This window comes from Callithrix jacchus, chromosome 16, assembly GCF_049354715.1.
Source record: "Callithrix jacchus isolate 240 chromosome 16, calJac240_pri, whole genome shotgun sequence".
NCBI lineage: Eukaryota > Metazoa > Chordata > Mammalia > Primates > Cebidae > Callithrix > Callithrix jacchus.
In genome coordinates this window covers 47,992,811-48,008,064 of record NC_133517.1, presented here as the reverse complement: position 1 = coordinate 48,008,064, position 15,254 = coordinate 47,992,811, and positions in this window count along the sequence as shown.

Sequence of the window (15,254 nt, the reverse complement as noted above, 5' to 3'; positions counted from 1 at the left end):
TTTTGGGACCAAAATAATGCCAGCCAGTGAAACAAGTTACAGAGCCTCTAGTGTCTCTTCTCGTTGTATATTTCTTGTATCTGTGGTTTAGGTGTGGGGATTTGGGATCCTTTTCATCTTTAATACTAAAGTCAAAATTAACAAAATTATATGACTATAACCTATTAACTTCCTAATTTGCAACACATCTTTCTGACTGGATTAATATGGATGCTTCCTCAGCAACCTTCCTCCTAGTCCTAGTCCTAGTCTAGAATCCACTGTTCATCTTTCTCCTAGGTGTTCCTCAGGTGCCACATTTTCTTGCCTTTCTGCCATCTCTGCCCCATCAAAATCAATTAGACCATCTCGTTTCTCTTTGCTTGTCTTCTGGATGACTGTAAAAAGTTTAAAACAATGCTTATTCATTGTTTGCAACCTCAGTCTGAACATAAGTGCTGCACAGCATTCTCTTTTTATGTCCCTGGGGACAGAGGAAGCTTCCCACCTTCTGGCTAAGATTTATTCCTTCATTTGATGTTTTGAAACAATTTTATTCTGACTTTAACAGGAGATCTATTAATTATCCTTTTTCCTTTACTGACTTTACCATTTTTCACAAATGTGCTCAAGTTTTCCATCTCCCGTTTGCTTCATTACTTATGTTCTCAAAATAGTAATGTATACTCCAATTTTCGTGCTTCTTCTCCTCCTTATTTCTTATTCTTTGCAATTTGGCTTCCAGTAAAATTTTTCTCCTTGTCAATGACATCTTTAGTAGCTCATTGACTCTGTTATTTCCATTGAATCTCTGACCAATGTCAAAATTAAAAGGTGATGATGATTCAGAGGGTCAGATTTACCTTAAATCAAATTGATTTCTTTTATATTTTTAATTAATACTAGTATGAGAGGGTATCACTGCATAATGAAGTCTTTTTTGACTATATAGAAGCAACATATATCAAAAAAATGTCAGGGTTCTATCAAGGATAGAACTTCCATTATGTATGAATATGCGCTTACTCTATGACCACAATCTCCCCATGTTTGCTTGCTATGTACTCAGATCCAGTAGTACTCATTTCTTTACAGGGGTAGTTTTCACATATCTGGGCACCAACAAAGAACCTAGACGTTCACACATGGGCAAGATTATCTTGGGATGTTGTAAAGTTCTATGTTCCATTACACTCTTGGATAAACGTTAATGATATCACTAGTTCCCCTCAATAGCAGCCATGTATGAGTAAAATCCCAGTCTTGCTTTACTTCTCTGAATTACACCTAAACAAATATATCTATCCCCAAATACAATGGGACATGACCCATTGTATGTTTTATTAGCCTACTCAATGACAGTTAATCTGGTTCACCATGGAATATTTAAAAGATTTTTCATTCGCCTTCCTTTTTCTTCCAGGTGTCTTTAGTGATTTCTTGTTCCTTTCTCTCTGACACCTTCTCACTCTCCTAAGACTGGTTCCTCCTTGTCTACCTCCCAACCAAGTTTAATGGTTCCCTGGGTTTCCATTCTCATTCCTCTTCACTAATCTCTCTCTCCAGATGACTTCTTCCACTCCCACATCAGCAGCTACATTCCCTATGGTGAATCTCACATCTTGATCTCAAGCCCAGCAGTCACACCTCATGGATCGCTAAAAAAAATTTAAAATTTAGTATTCTAATACTAAATCCATGAACTCATTTTCAAACCTGCTTTTCCTCATATGCTGCAGATTTCGGATCATGGTAGCACTGATTTTCCACTGGCCTTAAATCAAAATTCTTGGAGCTCTTTTAGCTCTTCTTCCTCTGATTTGTTTGTTTGTTTTTGGTCAATGGACTCTAATTATTCACTATTTATTGAAACTACCCTCTTTTTATCTGCACTTCAATCCTTTAAATCATTACTTATCTGTTATAATTCAATGACCTGCCTTATCCAGCATTCTTTCTAGCCATCTTGCCACCAAATGTATTGCTCTGATACATGATTCTGATCATGTATCTCTCCTAATTAAAAAATCCTTAAGTTTAGCCAGACAAAACTTTATGGTAGAAGTACCACATTGTATTTGTGTATAACTCCTTGCTCTGTCTTAGCTTTTATCCTGTTCCTAAAACATGCCTCATGCTTCTTGGCGAAGTCTCATTGATTCTTTCAGACTATGCCTCATTTCATCCTTTTTGGTAGAGTCTTTCTGACTCACATATCCATTCCGAAGCCCTACCCTAGGAAATCAGCTGTTCTATACTCCTTGCTCTCTAACAATTTATCCACAAATGGATCTCTATATCATAGCTGTTTATGCACATGCATATCTCTCCACCTTGAGTGTAAGCTTTTTGAGGGCATCAACTCTCTTTTATTCATCTTTGTATCCTCATTGTTTATTACTCAGTAAATGTTTGGAAATAAATAATATCTGCCCTCCTGAAGCTGACAATAAAGTTAAGAGACAGAATCTACACATAGATCAATTAGGGAAAAATGCAACTCAGAGATAAAATTGATGGTTGAAAATAGTGAAGTCTCAAGAATATTACATTGCAGAGGGAAAAAACTTTGTTCCTATTACCGTTTTTTTCTGGTTTCTACAAGAATAACTATTTTAACATTTGTGTCACAAACTGATGTGCTGCATTTACACACAAACACACACACACACACACACACACAAACAGAGAGATATTTGATAAGACATAGAGAAACGAGATGTCCAACAGGACAACACATAACTAGACAAGCAAATTAAGGTAAGCCATCCAGCTAAATAATGTCTTTGGTAAAGGTATTTCCTGGGAATTCTGTAGCAGGAATTGTCTTCAGATTGCTGGAATTAAGAAGAGCAAAAGGGGGTTATATCTTACTCTCTTGGCCTAAGCAATACATTGTTCAAAGAAGATCTCCGGAAGGATCTTGCAGGCCTTGAACAAAAGTTCACTGAGTTTCTGAGAATATGCCTTTACAGAACTGCACTTAAACAGCCTAAAGAAATGAGAGTTCTAATAACAATAAAATAAACCTCAGTATCAGGAATTCATAGAAAAAAAGTGGAAAAAGAGTAGAAAGGTATTAAGAAATACATTTTTATATGCTCAAGAAAAAAAACTCACTGATATACACGTGAAGAATGTTAAAGACTTTCCTGAATAATGTATCTTTAAAAAAAATTGGTAATAAAATTAACTTTGGAGATCTAATAAGACTACATAAGTATTGTGAATTTTTGGTCTCTGAAACTAAGAAATAAGACTGACAAAGGTGATGATGTAGGTTACTGCTAATAGAACATGTTTAAACTTTGGCTGCCATGATTCATTTTACACATTGCTTGAGTAGGATGGTGTGACTATTATGACTGTCCTGTTGAATTTCTAAGTTTTCCTTTATCCCACATCCTCTTTGAAATTCAAAAGCCGATATATAATCATGAAGTTTAAAGGGTAAAAACTATCTATAGCTAAAGAAGGACAACTTAAGCTGATTCTGCCTTCTCGGGTGGTCCCAAATACAACTTACTAAATCATCAAATTTGTCAATGAAATAAAATTTGAGCATTTACTAAATCTTTTTTATTAGGTGCAATAAGAGTGAAATTTTTAAAAGACCACAGAATCCAATAGACCAATAAAAACTGAAATAATGATGGGAACCATAGTTTTTCTATCAGTATTTCCAGTCTTACCCCATCATCACTCCAGCATCCTTTTAAGAACATATTATTCAATTCTACTCTTTAATGGGAATTTAGTTTTTTCTCAGCTGATTCCTAGGCTTTTTGCAACAGGAAAACAATACTAGAGGTTTTCTTGGTGGCTCAAGCCTGTAATCCCAGCACTTTGGGAGGCCGAGGCGGGTGGATCACGAGGTCAAGAGATTGCGACCATCCTGATCAAAATGGTGAAACCCCGTCTCTACTAAAGACACAAAAAATTAGCTGGGCATGGTGGCGCGTGCCTGTAATCCCAGCTACTCAGGAGGCTGAGGCAGGAGAATTGCCTGAACCCAGGAGGCGGAGGTTGCAGTGAGCCGAGATCGAGCCATTGCACTCCAGCCTGGGTAACAAGAGCGAAACTCCGTCTCAAAAAAAAAAAAAAAAAAAAGGAATAAACCAGGAAATGATTGTAACAGATTTTTTAAAAGTTGTTTAACATTAACGTGTTTAAGACAACATGCGTAATTTAGAATGAAGAATTACCGGAAGGATTTTAAAAGCAGTGAAATAGGTTTTTAAAATAACTTTGAGAGGTTTGACAAGTAAGATGTTTAAATGAAAATACAGAATGAAACAAAACTGGAAGGAGAAAAAAAAACCTTTTATTCTGAATTATATCTTCTTTAACATCCTACAAGGTATATAAGTAAATATTGAAAATTCTTTTCTATTATTTCTGGTTTTCAGATGAGACATTTTTGGATTAGGCTTCATACGAAGAGGAGGCCATAGGGGACTTGAAGGTTTATTAAAGGATATTCATTTAATATAAATGGTAACAGAAGCACATATATATCTATGATAAATGTCTGAAACTGTTAAATAGTAACAAATGAACATGGAACATTCTATACCGATTCTGGGAAAGAAACTGCCCTTGACAATGATATATTATGAAGAAGAAATAATTGAAATTATTTCTTGTAATATGTATTTCACTGAAGAAAGAAAAATTAGGCATTCAATGTAGAAAAACTTATATAAACTAAAGTACACAGGTAGGAAAGCATAAGATCATATAATTTAAAAATTATCCCTGTTAGCCAGAGCAGAGTGTGTAGGTGCTAAGTCTGAGGAGAGACACTAGGCCAGGTGGAGAAGAAATCTGAGACTCTGTGGAGAAGGACCTGGAAGTCCCCAAAGCTGATGAAAGTCAGTGAGGATTTGAAGGTGTGCCTGAACAGTTCTGAAGTGGCCAGCAGTCCAGCTCCCAGATCAGAGAGAAAAGTGTAAATATCAAGGCATGTCCCACACACAAGGACCCTGAGCCATAGATAAGGCTCATGCTGTGAAGTCTAACATAGAAATGAAAGAATTCTGAAAGTGAAAGTTAAATTTTTAAAGGTAGGCTAAGGGCTAGAGATAAAAGTAGACATAGAACTTATTCAAAGGTTAATAATTCAGTAGCTGGAAAAGCCGAAGAGATGTCGGAGGGTAAATGAGAAGCAGCAGAGGTGCATATGATGAGGCACAGACAGGGTTCTTTCTGGCAAAGCAGCTGCTGCTGCCCTTTATCCATACTGTCTCTTACTCATGACCTGATTCACTCCTCAGTTTTTAAAGGCACCATGTGTCTCCACTTACAACATGTGATTCAAGTATAAGAGAAAGATGTCTTTTTATATAGCACCATAGAAAGGGGGTAGAAGACTTGTCTCAGAGTAATAGTAACTGTTATGTTCTGAACATGTTTCAGATGCTTGATTATATTACCTCTTTTTTTCACAGTTACTCTGAAATATGAATATATTTATTTCCTTATAAATGAGCAGTCTAAGACTCAGAGAACATAAGAGCCTTGTCTAAGGCCATGTAGGTTTTGTGTTACAAAGGCAGGACTGAAAATTGTGTCCATCTTCTCAGATGACAATTCTCATGCTCTTTCAACTACACATGAGCTACCCAATAGAACAATAATGCAAGCTGAACATGTAGTTTTACATTTTTCATAGCCGCATTAAGAAATAGAAAGCAGTAAAATAACTCAATATATTTAAAATATGGTTGTTCAATACATAATATAAAAATTATTGGCATATTCTTTATTTCATAACAATTCTTCAAAATCCAGTGTCTGTTTTGGCTGATTTCAATCCAGACTAGCCAAATTTCAGATGTTTTGCCTACCATATTATACAGCACAGAACTCTATACCATATTCTGCTTTCCAACAATTAAGCAAGGAGAGGATTCACTTTTGCAGGATGGAGGTGTACAGTGTGGATGGGTGTGTATAGCCACTTTCTCAGTGTTGCTAAACTCTGGCTTCCTATCCAAATTAGTTAGAAAACTTTTTAAAGATTAAGAACTCAGCCAAATTCCCAGAGATTTTAATTTGATTGTAAGGAGAGATTCAGGTATTGGTATTTTTAGCTTTGTATTAAAGTATAATAAATATTTAAAAGTGCACATAAATGTGCAATTTGATGAATTTTCTAAAATGAACACTCTGGTAACCAAAATTCAGATCAATGGTCCAAATATCATAACATCCTGGATACTCCTGTCATGCCCCCTTCTAGTCATTACTCGCTAGAAAAAACTGCATCCTCAGAGACTGGTGAAGGCTAAATCTTCATCTATCCTCCCAGAGTAGGCTTCTAAGTTCAGCCCAGAACAGTCACCTAATGCATTAAGGAAGGCTCACTGCAAGTCACCTTTCTGTAGAGTTTATTATGTTTCTCAGGTCAATCTGAAGCTCCCAAAATCATAACTCATGTGCCAACCTACTCATATTTCAGAAGTCTTTACTGAAGAAAGTACAGGTCCTTTAAACCACTATATTCTCTGGTCCATGAAGGTCCAATCTCCATTCAGTTCTGAACCATCAAGCTGGCTCCATCTTTGTTCAGCTCTTCTTAGCTGCATGATCCCAGGGATTTGGTCCTGTCCCTGCCTTTCCTGAACTATCCATCTATTTTTCACCTAAGCTTCCCCTCCCTCATTATAAAAAGATCAGATGAACGACAACTTCATGAAGCCGGTATCACAGATTCAGTTCCCTGGTAAACAGGTTATAAGTCCCAGACTTACTCCCCTTATCTTGGTACATAATTTCCCAACATTTTGCTCTCGCCATTCTGATTACCAACACAGATCCTCTGGTCCCATAAGCTAATTTCTGTAGAAACAGTATTTGTTTTTCCTGTTGGTCATTTACCTCCTTCAGATTTAAGTGATTTAAAATATATTTATTATGAAAACTGAAAATCGGTATCTTTAATACAATGGTGTTCCCTTACTGACATAATCAGAAAATAATCATCAATTAAGATATTTCCTAACTCTAGCCAACCTGAAAATCATAAAGTGGATTGAATCCTTAGGCCCTATGATTCAATAAGTCCTGAGGAAACTGCTTCTAGAAATATTAAACACCCAGCAACATTTGGTCTGTCATTTACTGGAATTAAAATTGCTTCACAGTGTTGCTTTTTTCTGTGCTCTCAGAACAATGCCTTGTTGTATTTCCAGCCCATACAAGAATATTTTGAATGAATCTGACTTTGCAAAGACAGCACTTGCAGTTGAGAAAGGGAAAACATGACCATCTGTTCTCTCCCTTCATGGATCAATCTGACAATATCCTAATACAGCTGTCTTCCTTCTTGACTCCATCCCACTCAGCCCACCTGCCTGCTTCTGCCAGTTTCCTACTTGAGCTTCCTCGCTTACATTGTGCCTCTCCACATTTCTCTCCTCCTACTCACATATCACTATTCCCCTTCATTTTATCTCTTCATGATTTTTATAATTCTCAAGAATGCCTAATCAGTTGCTCTCCATTCTGCATCCTCCCAGCCTCAGCTTCTTTCCTCAATCTCTCTGCCTAGCGCTTCCTGAACACCTCTCAGCCACTATCCACCTTTATGTGGGAGGAAGAGAAGAAAAGGAAATGAGCTCCAGACTCAAGCTGCCAAGATATGACTCAGTCTAAAGTTTGTTGGAAGTATGGAGCCCCTCGGTATTGGCAAGGAACAGGTGGTACAAGGCAAAGCAGGAGAGGAAGGATGCATAAATAACACTGGTGGTGAGAGTAGTCTTCACCTCTATTATTCATCAACTGAATGACACCTCTGAGTCATTCATCAACTAGGAGAGAGGTGGTGGGTGGTACCCAGTTCCACTAACTGCTGCCACCACCAGAATCAGAACTTTTATGAGTTCCCCAAATATTAGAGAGACACCTTCATTTCTCATCTGTCCATCCAGTGGAAATCCAAATGACTTACAATTTTAGAAAATACTTGGAAAATATACATATGAAATGCTGATTTTAATCGTATAGCTCAGAATCTTTTATTCTTCCTCAGTGGTTACCAGACTCTGCCTAGACTCCTTACTCATTAAATGTATGATTTTGGACAATTTACTTAACTAATCAGGTCTCAGTTTCCTATCTGTAAAAGAAAATAATAAAGCATCTTTTAGGAATGTTGAATAATAACTCCTAAAATGAATGTTAAAATGTTGAGATTAATCAATAAATATAAAGTATTGGGAACAGTGTCTGGCACTTTGTGTAAATAAATATTAGCTTCTAATGTGGTTGTTGTTTTTTGTTATATGAGATATGTAGATTATAGTCTTAAATGACTCCGTCATATGGCTTTTAGCTCTTATAAATTAGTGCTCTCATCTGCAAAGTGATTGTATTCATTTATTTACTGAACAGATATGAATGAGTTCCTACCTAATAACCTAATATGTGCCTAATATAATAAGATATTTTCAAGATGCTGACTATCCAATGATTTAACCATAGTCATAAAACTCAGTTTAATTGCATCCCAGGGAACCAAATATTTATATTGGAGGGTTTCCTCTAGTTTAGTTTAGGAAAGTCAAATTTTGTGGAGCAGAGTGTTGTCAACTATTTGAATCAGGAGTTAAGATAGGAAGAGATAGAAATGCAGAGACCGAGACAAACAGAAAGATGGGGCGAGAGGAGAGGGGAACTACCTGAGAGAGAGAGAGAGAGACTACTCAGGACTACCTTAGAGTCAATGTAAGAAGTTCAGCTCTAACTTTTTATTAATAACTGTTACCTTTGCAGTTTCACAATGTCATTAGATAGTAGAAGGGGGACATGAAATTTTCTTAATTATATAAAATATAAAGACATCCATCAGAAATTGGCACTAGAAGGACAGTAGGAAGCATTGGAGAGGCTTAGTCATTTGATGACATTTCCTTTGGCACCTCTGAGAGGTGCTTTCTTGACAATTTTCTGATTCAAATACAGATAAAATTCCATTCTCTTGTCTCCCTTAGTAAAAATGAATTCAGGCAGAGTCTGGTAAACACTGAGGAAGAATAAAAGGCAGAAAAACAGAGAGAGTATACATTCACCAGCTGACTAAAGGAAGGTTTCTTTTTTAATTTTTTAAAAAATATTTATAATCTAGTTAACCTCAGCCCAGGATCTTTAGGCCTTCATATTGTACGTGAATTCTCCAAAGAAAGATAAGAGTCTGTCTAGAAAATTTCTCCTTTTTTAGCTGTAGGCTCTTCCATTCCAGTTTCTAGACTAAGAGAGACTCCTATTATGCTAGGTAGATGTATCATGAAAGCTATCTTTAAGTAAATACCTACTTTCACATATAGTATTAATTATGTGATTAACATAACACTCAAATGTTATTCATCACACTGATGAAGTATTTTCTGACTAATTTAAAAAAAGATAGTCCTGAAAACTCACATAATCTCAACTAAGATATATAGGGGCTATGATAATTATCAATCTATTTACTCAGTTAGAAAAGCTAACTTATAGAATTATTTATACAGTAGAAAAATAAAAAGTATTTTCCTCCCAGACCTAAGAAAACTCCACATAACAGACATTTTGGGTAATCAATTATTTACTGTATCTTTGAATAAATATATGTGTTTAATCAAGCACATTTCTCAATCAGATAGGAAAGTCAGGTTATTTAACATTAACCCAGTCTTTCATATATCACAAGTAAAAAATAAAAGTACACCATTATATGTTTTTTATTTTTCTGTATTTCTATTTTATAATCTTTATTTCTATAACTATGACAAATAACAAGTAATAGATATCTGCCTCCTGGTGGCCATATACAGTTCTCAGAGGAGGGAAAAAAAAGTACCTTGTGTCTCTTAAAGCACAATCAAAGGATTCTGATTTAGAAAACTGCTTACTCAGAAAAGCACTGTACATTGGCTTGGTGCCAATCAGGGAAAAAGTCAACAGTGGTGGCCAATATGACTGTCTTTCAAGAACACTGTGGAACACAACAGGTCCTGTTTTCACTCAATTGACTTGTAAGCCATAAACATATGCATGTGAGCTTCAAAACATTCTTAGGAAAACAAATTAGAAATGAATTAAAATGCTTGCCTGGCAATTCTAATATATTTATCAAGAATATCTTCTCTAAATCTCCAAGATCTTACAGTACAAGTTGCCTTTGTTATCTTTAGCTCACCAGAATATGCTTCATATTAGTTTTTTTGATTTAAAACCTCTCAGCGGATTAGATATGGCCAAAAAAATACATGTTTTTTTGTGTGCTTAAATGTCTTTATCTGGCAAGAGAATAAATCTCTTGGGAAGTATCAAACATGCCTTGACAGAAACATAGCATTGCTTACTGGAACTGCCTGCTAGAAATAAAGGAGGCTTCGCCAAAACAATAATGAACTGAAGCAACTTTTCACTATCAATTATCAAAAATCTTAATTTTTGAAGCATTGCCTCAGTAGAAAAAAAACAGTTACATATATTGTATTTTAAGTAAGTAATAAATATTTAACTTAAATACTTAGAAACTTTATGATACAGAATAATACTTTGAATATAAGAAACACATTTCAATAGACAATAAGAGAAGCTAAAATTATCCTGTAATTTTTAAATGATTGGATGAATTAACCCAAAACTAATTAAGCTGTTAAATCACTTTTTATTGGAATATATAAAGATGCTATTGGGAAAATGATATGGAACATATTTATATTTTGTTCCAAACATGTTAGTGATTAGTGCTGTTCTGCAGATGGGAAAGGATTGAATGGTTATTATTTTAACATAAGAAACATAAGAGACAAGTTAACCGAACTCATGTCATTGAGTATACTGGTATACAAGATATTTCTTTAAAGTCTAGCAGAAATATTTTCTTTCTCTCTTTTTAAAAATTATTTTTTGAGAAATACAACAGGATTATATTATCATAGATAAACACTTACTTAAACAACTGAAGAAACAATTCACAAGAAGAGATAATATATTTGATTACTAATGACACTCATTACAGTTCTCTAATATGAATTATAATTTTTAAAAATGTTGATAGAAAATGTTAAGCATAAATCAAGTAAAAAGCAGTGTAATGAACTTCCATGTAGCCATTATCCAGCTTCAACATTCTTAGAAAATCTGTTTTTGTCTATATTTCCACCAGGAGTATAACCCACTGGATTACTTTTAGGAAGATCCAAACATCCTATCATTTTAATTTTAAATACTCCACTTTGCATTTGTAACATAGTGTTTTACACATAATCACAATAGCATTTTATAACTTAAAGAAAGTAATGCCTTATTATCAAATAGTCACCCTTTCAGTTTACAATTATCTCAGCTATAACTATATAGTTAGTTTGTTTAAATCTGGGTTCATAATGGGTCCATATACTGTAATTATTGTTAAGCCCCTTGAAACTATATTATTAAGTTGGTGCAAAAGTAATTGCTGTTTTTGGCATTAAAGGTAATGGCCAAAAAAAATGTTAATTTCGCACCAACTTACTAATAGATTTTATTATTCAGAACAGTTCTAGATTTGCAGATTGATTGAGCATACATTACAGAAAGTTCCCATATAAACCTTGCACACAGTTCCCCCAATTACTAACATCTTACATTAGTATGGTAAATGTATTGGAACTAATAAACCATGCCTGTAATCCCAGAACTTTTGGAGGCTGAAGATCACTTGAGGTCAGAAGCTCGAGACCAGCCTGGCCAACATGGTGAAACTTTGTCTCTACTAAAAATACAAAAATTAGCCAGGTGCGGTGGCAGTCACCTATAATCCTAGATATTCATGAGGCTGAGGCAGGAGAATCACTTGAACCCGGGAGGCGGAAGCTGTGGTGAGCCGAGATCATGCCACTGCACTCCAGGCTGGGCCACAGAACAAGACTCCATCTCAATAGATAGATAAATAGATGATAGATAGATAGATAGATAGATAGATGATTGATAGATAGATAGATAGATAGATAGATAGATAGATAGATAGATAGAAAAATAAGTTATTAACTCAAGTCCGTATGTTATTCAGATTTCCTTGTTTTCACCGAATATCCTTTCTCTTTTCTAGGATCTTACTCAGGTTACCACATTATGTAAACATCTTGTCACAGCTCTTTAGGCTCCTCTTGCCTGTGGCAGTTTTGCAGGCTTTCCTTCTTTTAATTATTTGATGGTTTTGGTGAGTATTGGGTCAGATGTTTTGTAGGATGTCCCTCAATTCCTCAATTTAAATGTGTTAGATGTTTTTCTCATGATTAGACTGAGGTTATGGGTTTGGGAAAAGAAGACTGTGAAGGCAAAGTGGCATTTTTATTACATCATAATAAGGATAGATATTATCACCCCAACTTATCACTGTTGATGTTGACCTTAATTACCTAGCAGAAGACATTTTTGTCAGGTTGCTCCCTTGTAAAGTAATTCTTTTAATTTTCCTCTTTGCTATACTTTACCTTTGAGAAAGAAGATATGATATGAAGCTCACACTAAGTTATGGAGACTCATGCAAATGCTCCTTTTGGGTGGAGTTTCTGCATAATTTATTTGGGGTTCTTCTGCATGGGAGATTTGTCTCTTCTCTCCCATTTACTTATTTATTCAGTTCTTATAGATTCAGATATTTATTTTATGTTTTAGGTTATAATATAATACTTCTTTATTTTGTTACTCAAATAGTTTCAGCCTTGGTCATGAGAAACTCTTTCAGTTAGTTCCTGTGCCCCTTGGACATATCCCAATCACAAACTAGTATAGGATTTTTGGGGGGTTTCATTTCTGTTTTGGTTTTGGTAATGGAATACATTCTTACTTTCTGGCACTACAAGATGATATAGGCTCATCTTGAATATTTCTGCCCCGCTCTAGAATCAGCCATTTTCTCTAAGAAGCCCTGATTCTTTAATTGGAAAATGATATTAGAATTCAAGATCTGAGTGCTAGACGCAGCCATTGCTATTAGGGTCTCATTTCTTTTAGGCCAACTCATGAGACACAACAAAGAAATATGTATGTACCAACCTATGTATATATACACACAAGTTGAGCATCCCTTGTCTCAAATGCCTGGGTCTGAAGGAGTTTTGAATTTTAGATTTTTTTGAGTATTTTGGAATATTTGCATTTACATAATTAGATATGTCTGGGACCGGACCTAATTCTAAACATGAAGTTTATGTTTCATGTATATCTTATACACATAGCTTGAAGGTTATTTCACATAATATTTTAAAATAATTTTGCGTATGAAACAAAGTGTTAACTGTGTTTTGACTGTGATGTCACATGAGGTCAAGTGAGGAATTTTCTACTTATAGCATCATATTGGTGTTCAAAAATTTTTGGTTTTCAGAGCATTTTGGATTTTATATTTTCTTTGATTCGCTTTCTTTATTTATGGAGATCCAAGTTTCTGCCCTCTATAATTTTTCTTTTATGAATTTTTTAAAACATTTCTTGTAGGGCAGATTTGCTGGCAATGGTATTCCTCAGTTTTCATTTGTCTCAGAAAGTCCTTATTTCTCATTCACTTTTGAAGAATAATCTTACTGGATATAGAATTCTAAATTAGTTGTTTTTTTTCTTTTAATACTTTAGATATTTCATGGTACTCCCTTATTTGCATAGTTTCCTCCATAGCTAAGGTCATAAGGTATTTGCTGTGTGTTTGTTCCCCTTCACCTTATTTCAAAAATTGTTTTCTTGTCCTTGGTTTCCTACAGCTTGAATATGATAGACCTAGGTATAGATTTTTTTGGTATGTATCCTTCTTGGTGTTCTCTGAGATTCCTGGATCTGAGGTTTCATGTCTGTCATTATTATTTTTTTTTAATTCCCAGCCATTGTTATTTCAAACATTTATTCTTTTCCTTTCTCTCTTTCTTCTTCTAGTCGTCCCATATGCCTATATTACATTTTTTCTAAATGTTCTAGTTCCAGGATATTCTGTGCTATTTTTTATACTTTTTTGAATTTCATTAGGGAAGTTTCTACTGTGATATCAAAGCTCACCAATTTTTTACCCTAACATGTAGGTATTCCTAATTTCTTCAGAGTGATTTTACTTCTAGCACTTCTTTTCATTCTTCCTTGGAGTTTATATCTCTATATTTACATTATCCATCCACTTTTGCATATAGTCTCCTTTCACTATTAGTGACTTTGGCGTAATAATCATAGTTAAGTTTCCTGTATAAGATTTCTGAAATCTCGCCATATATAAGCCTACTTCTAATGTTTGCTTTGTCTCTTCAAACTCTTTTTTCCTGGCCTTTGAGCATTGAAAGGCTAACGTAAAGGGTAAGGTTCTTGAAACTCTTTTAATTCACATGCTTTTTTCTGACTTTATTTTCTAGCTGTTTTTTTCTTAATGACATTTCATACATAATATGTCAAAGAATACAATGTACTATATTATTTATATATTTAGAATATATACAGGCATATATGTATGCACACACATACAAACATACAGATATAATATGACTGTTGAGATTGTGCAAATTTTTTTATTCTCAGAATATAGCCTGCTCTAAATGAACCATTAAATTAAGGTCTTAGAAAATCACTTGAAATTATCCTCTCTAGGTAGTTATAAATTCACACTGATCTACAATTAGGATCATTTATTTATTTTGCTTTAATTTCAATTTAGTTATTTATTGAATTTTGTTAATATTTCCAAAACAAATTACAGTCCTTCCTGTAATTTGGTGGAAGGATCGTAACAGGGGGATTATTTTGAGTACTGCAATAGATATTAAAACCTGCAGATACTCAAATTTCTTCTATAATATAGTATAATGTGTATATTTAGAGAAATCAAGTTGCTATCTTTGTGCCTCTTTACAATTTTCTCTCTTTCTCATAGGTAGTCATTATGTATTTTACATTTTTTAAATTTTTACTCTAAATAAATTTACATATGCATTGGGATGAACATCTTTTTTTCCCACCTTGCTATTTTTGATTTATAAAACTTACTGGAGTTCACTCCATAGCACCATATATAGATAGCCTTCATTCCTTTTTACATATCAGAGTATCTCTTATGGGGATATATAATTCCAGTTCACTATTGATGGACACCTGAATTATTTCCTATGTTTTGCTCCTGCAAATAGTACAGTAATAAATATCATTGGGAATGCATTTTTTTGTATTTTTCCCAGTGAATTTTGGAATAGGAGCTATGAGTCTGAGTGAAAATGCATACATATTCTTGCTAGATATTGACAAATTCCCCTCAATAGTGATGAACT